General features: G+C 38.4%; 1 long non-coding RNA gene across 1 annotated transcript; it reads left to right on the forward strand.

The window, feature by feature from the left end:
* The first annotated feature begins 428 nt into the window (after positions 1 to 428).
* LOC145768211 (uncharacterized) lies at positions 429 to 2,154 on the forward strand. The gene is made up of 3 exons (XR_014288923.1): positions 429 to 620; positions 1,104 to 1,256; positions 2,030 to 2,154. It is a non-coding gene; the product is annotated as an uncharacterized LOC145768211 (long non-coding RNA).
* The last annotated feature ends 6,736 nt before the right edge of the window (positions 2,155 to 8,890 follow it).

The raw sequence follows: 8,890 nt of genomic DNA on the forward strand, positions 1-8,890 counted from the left end.
GTCATGCCACATGTCTCAATTTAAACCTTAATGCATGCCCTTCAATTTTCCAAACAAAAACATTTCAACAACTTTGCAACCGTTGGATTCAAAGTCCAGTGGAGAGACAACTCCACAACAAAATTCCACTTTATCCATGCGACCGGCTGCTGGGGAAGCGGCAAGTTCTTGAGGTAATTTTAAGCTAACAATTATATTACTACATGTTTGTTATAAAGTACCGTACATAGTAGCGAAGTAGCATCCTTGAGAAATTGTTTTCCATAAGTTTACAATATGTATGCTGCCTGCTGGTATAGTGATTCCCAGCTACATGCGCTTTTAGAACATCCCATGTATAATTCACCAAGTGCATTAACAAAAAATGTTCCTTCATATATACATTGTTGTTTTCTTTTTCAGTTACTGGCTAGGGATGCACCCAAATTCGTACCCTGAACAATTCCTACCCTCAATTCCTACCCTGAAAAGATCGAGAGAAAAAATTAAAAAAAAGCCGAAGTCATGCCAAACAGAAATGGTTACTTGTGATGCTGTAACACAATATGACGTGTTAGATTTCCGTGCTTGTTCATCAAAATGATGCCAAGCTGCCTTGAAGCCAATGAGTGCGGCGAAAGGTAAGAAACTTTGACTCTATAATATAACATATTATGAAATAACAGTAGTGTACATTTTAATAGCTTTGGAAAGAGAAGTGATGCCAAATAATACTGTAAAAGTTGCTTTGCTTGATTTGGAATATGTTTATTGCAGCAACTCAGGCTAATGCCCTGGTATTAACACAATCTGTAGGTGTGACCTGCAACTTGCAATTGAAAGAAAATGAATGTGACAAAACATTTTAAATAAAGTAGGCTAAACAATATCACACCAAATCAGAAGAATCGATGTATTTAAATACAGAGCTTTCGCCACACAAGTGTGGCTTCATCAGTATAAACTTATTCAAATAGAAGTTTGTAAACAATGATATATCTGTTATAGATATTTTATGAATGCTTCCTGATGTATGGAAACACACACATACTGTAAACGGAAGTGCTCAATCTTTTCCTTAAAATAGTGTCATTGATAAGAATTTTTAATATGTCATTGAGCAGAATATTGTACTTCAACAATTGGAAGGTGATGGTATTGACCTCATGTTAGCGGGAGATGGAAGGGTAGATTCTCCTGGACATTGTGGGAAGCACGGCACATGCACGATCATGGACACAAGATTGAATAAAATAGTGGATTTGCAACTTCTTCAGGTATGGACTTCAGCCAGTACATTTTATACTTTAGCTAGCAAATCCAGCTTCTTTTACATGACTCATTGAATAGTCAGTGTGTCTTATAACAAATTTACGTTTACTTTACGTATGTTTGTACGTTATAGTTTCTCTGCTCGGCGCGCTTTCCATTGATTGTTTTCTCTGCTCGCGCCTCACTCCATCTCAGCAAGCCCATTTTCATAAGACCTTTTCTTGCTGTGTTCAGTAAAAGGGACTTTTGTTACTTTAAGTTTTGATCGTGTGAGACTTGACTTAATTTGTTCGTTTTATATTATTGGCTTGTGTTTTGCAGATGTACTTCGTTTCTTACTTCATTTAAACCTAATAAATGGTCGTTTCAGTGTGAACATACCCAGATAACAAATCACTCGCTTTTTACATTGATTCAGCGTCTGCAGACGTTGAATCAATGTAAAAAAGCGACTGATTTGCTATATATATGTGTACTTTTCTCAAAACTGCTCGTAAACAGGCCAACTTCGCCCAGAAAACAGCAACGTAATGATGATTTATTGATGCTAAGCAATTTCACTGAAAACAATTTCACTGAAACAATACAAGTTGTATTTGGCTGTACAGTGTACAATGTACATGCTTCCCATTGCCAAGTCAAGAAAAATTTGCGGCCATGGCCGTCTCCCATCGAATCGGCACATACAACACTGCTACTTTATGCAATTCTGATGCTTTTTATTTTATTAGGATTTTGGAGATACAAGAGTAAATATAACCAAAAGTTGTTTTTGCAGATGCTGTAAGCACATTTCCCACAGACAGTTTGTTCAGTGGATCTGGGGTTGTCTTGGTAGATCAATCCGTGTGCCTCTGATGTCATGCGTCGTTTCGGCCAGTAGATCGAAGTTTCCACGTGACAAAAATGAATAGTTGGGTTTAAGTATCCTGATTTGAAATAAAGTCACAATACAAAGTCTGCTTTGAGAAAAGCTTTTCCGTGTGCACAGAGAGAGTGAATTTTGTACATGTCCAGTAAGCTATGCTAGAGGTCCTGAGAGAATCTTCCTAGTTCTTTACAAACTAATATGGTACTTGCCGAAAGGTAGTTGCTTTCAGTGTTCATTTTATCAACTACTAAGCCGCTTACAATCGACATAAATACATGTAGTTCATTGTATTTGTTGGAAACGACACTACGAACACTTGCTTACAATGCATCTTGCGCGAACATAAGATCGGCTAGTACTCTCATGACGTCACACGTGATTATCGCACGGTTCAGTGAGCACGCGTCGCTCTGAAACTAAGGGCTAACTAAAACGGCCCTACAAAGGAAACGCAATGAAATTAAGGGAAAATTTCAACGACAACTACTTATTATACATGTCTAGAGCACTTACAAACAAAAAAATCGAAAAGTATGGTTTGGGGTTTACTGCCCCTTTAAAGTATGATGGAGCATTTAAATCAAGTAAACTTTCAAAAACCAGAATCCAGCAAATGCCAGTTCTTCAACAACAAACTCAACTCCACAACCTTATAGGAAAAGACTCATGGACTTCGTTCAATTTGCTCAAATTAGATACAAATTTTTAACTAATCCCAAGTTTTGTAACAAAAATCTACTGTACTTAAAGGTAAGAAATATAATCAAAGCAATCCCAGTGGTCAATGATGCATCTGAACGAGCATTGGATCTTCTTACTGAATTTTATGACAAACTCACCTAAAATTCTAGAGCAAAACAAAACATTTCAAAGATTATCAAAGGATTGAGAGAATAACAAGCCACAGTTGCTACATAATCAGAAAGAGTTACTAACAAAGGAATGAAACTGTACTTGTAAGAACAACAAATCAAGCAACATTGATGTTCATTGATATGATGCATAAAACATTGCATATCGCATTACGGCTACACAGGTACCGGACCACTGGTACACCTTTTGTCTTGAGCATTCAGGCCTCGAAATTGAAGGCGGCCATCGCGGCCATGGCCGCGATTAACCTACAAAAACCGACATTTTGTCCGCCGGGTCTCACCCTTCCGTCGGCCGCATTTGTCCGCCATGACGTTTCGAGACGATTTTACGTAAGCGGCCTTGTGAATAAAGAACTTTGCCACTTATAATCACAAAGGATTAGAAAGCAGTCAAAGCACCCGATAAATCACAATACACACTGTCTATGCTTGAATTGTTAACATTATTGATTGACCAAGCAGCTGATGTCTTACATCCGCAGGATGCAAGTGACATCACAATACACTTTATTGATGCGATATATTCAGTCTTCGAAATTAGCGTCGGCAATAAAAATGCCGAGGCCACACGAGCGCTTGTAAGGTTAGGGTTAGACATTCCTCCCAGTCGTTATGGCACAGCCATAGATTTGTTCCTTAGTCAACACCCTGATGGAGCTCTACGAAAAAGAAAGAGGCGTGTGTGAGGATTGGTATCAAAGCCTGAAAGCCGTAAAACGTGGACGCTTCATTGCGAACGGCGAAGACGGTGTAGATTTGCAGCTAAGCGATGAGCCTCTTGATGTGTCTCATTCCAGTGACAACGCGATAACCTCGTGCTCCGATACAGCATCTGATGATTCCGATAGCTAGTTCTTTATCAAACATACTTTGTGTTGTTCGCAGTATCCCAACTGTGCCGAAATTATGTTAGTGTACAGATATATAAATCGAGGCAATCTTCTCGCAGGGAGCTATTAATTTGTTACGGTACCTGGTTGAGCAACTGACGTTATTTTATGATCATTCAACGTTGTTAGATGTCGAGTTAACGTAAAACAAACGGAAATTTCTTATTGGGCATTGTTGTTACGCAATATAACCCGCCAGAAAATTAAATCGATTTGTGCTGACTCGAACGTTGAATCAACCCAAAATTAACTTACTTTTCCCTCCGTGAGTTATTTAACGTGAATTACTGTAACAGCGTGCGATGTGCGTATCTTGTTGCTTGCTTTATCGCTACTTTTGATATTATTACATCACAACAAATCAAACAATGCGGTCGTGATAAACTACTCTAGTATATTTTTCGCTTCTCGTTTTACATGTTTTGGAACAATTGTTTCGTAATAAACGTTCACAGCAATTGCCGAGGCAATTTCAACTTTTGTCGTTTGGCCTGGGCAACGTTTCTGCCGAAGTAAAAATGTGCTAATTTTGAAGACTGAATTGATGCGTGTCGGAGTTCCGATGGCCGCCATGTGCTTGTGATTGGCCGCCGAACAGCTTGCTTCAGTCGGACACGTTTGGCCGCCGGAAAAAAAAAGTTGTTTCGAGGCCTGGCATTGTCAAAGGAAGTAAAATAGTATTGCTTACTGCATATATATACTGTAATACTGTATGTACACTGGTAATTTAAGTTTTCAGTCAACTATATATAGTATATACTTTAATTTTTTGTTTACATTGCCACTTTAGCCAGCTATAGCAAAAATTTGTATAAAATAATTTTTAGAGTAAATTAACTAAATTTTTTACAAAAATGCTATTTTAGGAAATATCTAAAAAACTACATTACCTAGACCCATAAAATGTATTAAACACTCATAGGAATATTGGTGTTCTGGAACTTTTGGTGTTTATTAGAGCTTTCTAACTATAGTGGTTTTCAAGTTACGCCATTTTTTTTAAAATTTGGGTTGTTTCCATGGAAACGTAAAGAAAATAGGCGTCAAACAAAAATGAAAGTTAAAAATTTTTATATTAGCATTAGTTTTGACCCCAAACACAAGTTTTTGCCAGCCAACAGCAAGATCAGTGAAAGTAAGGTTTTTTTGGTACACCCTAGTCACCATGATACTTAACAGCTTAAAAACTAAGACACTATCTTCATTTGCCAGTGCAATCACAAAGTTGTTGTTCAAACAATTAAGCCTTCCAGATTCTTTTCTCCATCTTCCTGTGTCAGAGTAGGAAAAAACAGTGCTTATCAGGCTGCTCGAAAACTATGTAAATCTCTAGCTGTGATAAATAATCATGCAGAAAGAGCCATAGCACTTATCCAAAACTTTTTTGGGCGACTCACTAAGGATGAGGAACAGTTGCAGTAATGCAGTGCCAGTACCTTCTTCAAGCCGCTTCACAATATCAAAACTGCATTTTTGAACCACTTAAAAAAGCTTTGATGTGACATTTTACCATTCTTGAAGTGCTGACCATTATGACTAAGATTGAAGCAGTTAAATATACTTCATTACTTTCACGCATAATTATAAACATTATCTTTTTTTTATCAAAAATATCTATCATCAATATCGCAAAAAGAATTTTTGTCATAGGTACAGCAAATTGGGTAATTATTTATGCCATGCTGAAAACAAGCCTTAACACGTGAATTCCAAATCAGCATGGCAAAGACAAGCTTACAGAGGTATGACTAAATGCATAAAAACGTGAAATTTTCAGAGGCCTTGAGGATTTGAGGAACTTCTAAATGTTAATATTTTTCAAAATTTTTTTACACAGGGTTTTTTGTGGTAAATGGAACCTTTTTGGGGGGTGAGACCTGAAAAATTATAAAAAAAAATGTTTAACCCCAAATAAGGACCGCCCTACTCTTTATGCCTGCTCAGTTTACCCAAATATATATAGAAATTTATCGGGTTTTTTTAATAAACAATACATTGCTATTGTACATTTTTAATTGTTTTGGCAGCCATCTTGGATTGCCAGCCATCTTGGATTGCAATATTGAATTTATGGGCTATCAGATAATTTAACAATTCTGAGAATGGTCTCATTGACTTTACAGGTTATAACAACCTAAATATAGACACCAAAACTACATGTTTTGGTCATATGATGACCGAGTTATGGTCAATTCACTGTTATTTTAATGGTTTGGCGGCCATCTTGGTTTGCCATATTGAATTTATAGGCTATCAGATAATTCAACAATTCTAAGAATAGTCTCATTGACTTCACAGTAGGGTGTGACAGCCGCCCTGACCTTTTTAGAATTTGCCTACCTTTTTTTTGGTGGTGAGGTTTTACCTGTATAAGATTCCTGTAAAGTTTCAAAAAAATTGGTCAAGGTTTAGAGGTGGCCCGTGGCCACTACAGTTTTTGGGGGGTGCGCGATGTATTTTTAGGGGTGCTTTTGCTATATCTCGGTTCCTAGACATGATAGAAGGTCGTTCTATAGCTCAATCGATGCAGAATAAGCAAATTTGTATTAGACTTGTGAAGAAACCAAGAACCCATTTAGCATAACATTTCATTTGTACATTGAATCAACGTCTGAATACATTATCTTAAAAATGCAACGTATCGTAGGGCTTCTGTGAATGTTTCTCAGTTTCAAAGTATCCTAGTCAGCAAAAGCACCCTTTTCTACACGATTTCAACGTTTAGCGACGTTAAAACGATAGCTCTTTGTTGTATATAAAAAATCTGTTCCTAACTGATCTGTTTGTTTCAGCCTTATTTTGCGAACGACTCAAACAATCACAAGTCACAATATAAAATCGATGACTGGTATTTAATATAGCCCAATTCAGGGCTTCCCAAACTGGGGGTCGCGACCCCAAAGGGGTTGCGTAACAAAATTCAGGGGTCGCAGAAAGTATACCAATTTGCACTAGGTACTGCTGTTACAGACGGTTGTTCGCCTGGTCAAACGTCATGTAGAAACCGTTCGGGTCTACTGAATATTACGTCATGGAAATTCCTAAAACATGAGCCAAAATTGCACCATCGTCCGTAAGACCTGGGTAAAACCTGTTGAAACCGGTTTAAACATGAAATGTTGCGTCGCCATTGAGTTATCACAAATTTTTCTGATTCATTCTCGAAGTTGTTTGTTGGAAGTCGGTCGCACATTTAACTGGTTTATTTGGTGCTTGCTAGCTGGACAAATTCTCCGTCTTTTATCCAAGTAATCTGTATCGTAGTGACAGTTTTAGAGGTGTAGGCATTGCACACCCATTTCGATAGCCGCGGGCTAATTTTACAGAAATACACTTTAAGAATAGAAGTTCAAGTGTGTGTTTCTTCGGTCACTATATGCAGACAAACGGATTCGGGAACTTTATGTTACAATTTTCCCACGAAGAGATTATGGTTTACCGCTGTGACCATAAAAAATAAAAGACGAGTTCTTGTCAGTTGGTAGGTCAAGAAGAAATTAAAGCAAAAAAAAAAATAAAAGACGAGTTCTTGTCAGTTGGTAGGTCAAGAAGAAATTAAAGCAAAAAATAAAAATAAAAGACGAGTTCTTGTCAGTTGGTAGGTCAAGAAGAAATTAAAGCAAGAAAAATAAACGACGATTTTTGTTAGCTGGTAGGCCAAGAAGCACTTGAAGGCATAAAAATAAACGACGTGTTTGTTGTCAGCTAGTGCAGAAGAACTAATTAGAAGTACAAGAAATAATAAAAGAAGATTTGTTGGTTGGTAGTCTACACTCTTACAGAAGCAAAGAAAAGTAAAGACATTTCTTCTCAGTTTGGTACTGAAGAAAAATAACTTTGACATTCATTGGCAAGAAAGAAGATTAAAAGACAATCCATCTGTGCTTGTAGATTCAAGTGGAAGAATCCAAGCAAGTTTTGTGGACTTTAGGACTTCATACTCGTACAGCTACGGTATCGTGCATTTAAATTCTTTTTTGTATTTTTACGGTCTTTGCAGTTAAGTTTTTTATAACTACTGTAGCCTAATAATTTGTGTGTTTGTGTAACTTAATTTTTTTAATTGTTAATTTAGCCCCAACATTTAATATGTCTACACTCGGTGGCGACAAGGACTCGACCGCCGTAGACTCGACTGAGTTTAAGCCTGATGATATTCTTTGCGGTCGGGCAGGCCATTCTGGGGAGGGACCCAATAACGATGAGGCTAAGTCAGTTCGAGAGGCCCGGCATCTTAGACGGGATATTTTGACTCAAATTGGGGAACTTTCTGTAGCCCTAGGTTCTTTGAGTGATAAGCAGGAACTGTTAATTTTTCGATCTAACTTATCTAATTTAGAAGAGGAATTGCTGCATTTCCATGCTCTTTTGACTAAAATCTTTAACTCTGCAATCTTGGCAGAACTTCGTGATAGGGTAGATCCCGAATTTAACTCGTTAAAAAATAACTTTGAACAAAAAGAAAGTGAGTTCTCAGATATGTTGGATGCTGACATACATCCTGAGGATAGCGCCTCAAATGTAAGCACTAGGATGTCTAAGAGTTCGTCTCGGATAGTTGCACAAATTAACCTACAGCTAAGACGAGAGGAGCTCCAGATCCAAGCTGAGGCCGAAGCAAGAGCTGCTGAGGCCATCGCGAGAGCTGAGGCCATACGAGCTGAGGCTGCCGTGAGAGCTGCTGAGGCTGCCGCGAGAGCTGAGGCCGAAGCGAGAGCTGCTGAGGCCATTCGAGCTGAGGCTGCCGCGAGAGCTGAGGCCGAAGCGAGAGCAGCTGAGGCCGCCGCGAGAGCCGAAGCGAGAGCTGCTGAGTTCGCACTCAAAGACGCTCAGTTGAGGGCTGAACAACGTAAAGAGGTAGTTTTAGCTGAATATCGATCAGAGGCGGGCTCCCGGCGTAGCTCTAGGAAGAGCTCTTCTAGGCATTCCAGAAATGAACATCAATCGCAGTTTAATTTACATAACCTTTTCCAAACGCCCGTTCAACCTGTGAGTGGACCAGG

Source organism: Aplidium turbinatum, chromosome 4, assembly GCF_918807975.1.
Source record: "Aplidium turbinatum chromosome 4, kaAplTurb1.1, whole genome shotgun sequence".
NCBI lineage: Eukaryota > Metazoa > Chordata > Ascidiacea > Aplousobranchia > Polyclinidae > Aplidium > Aplidium turbinatum.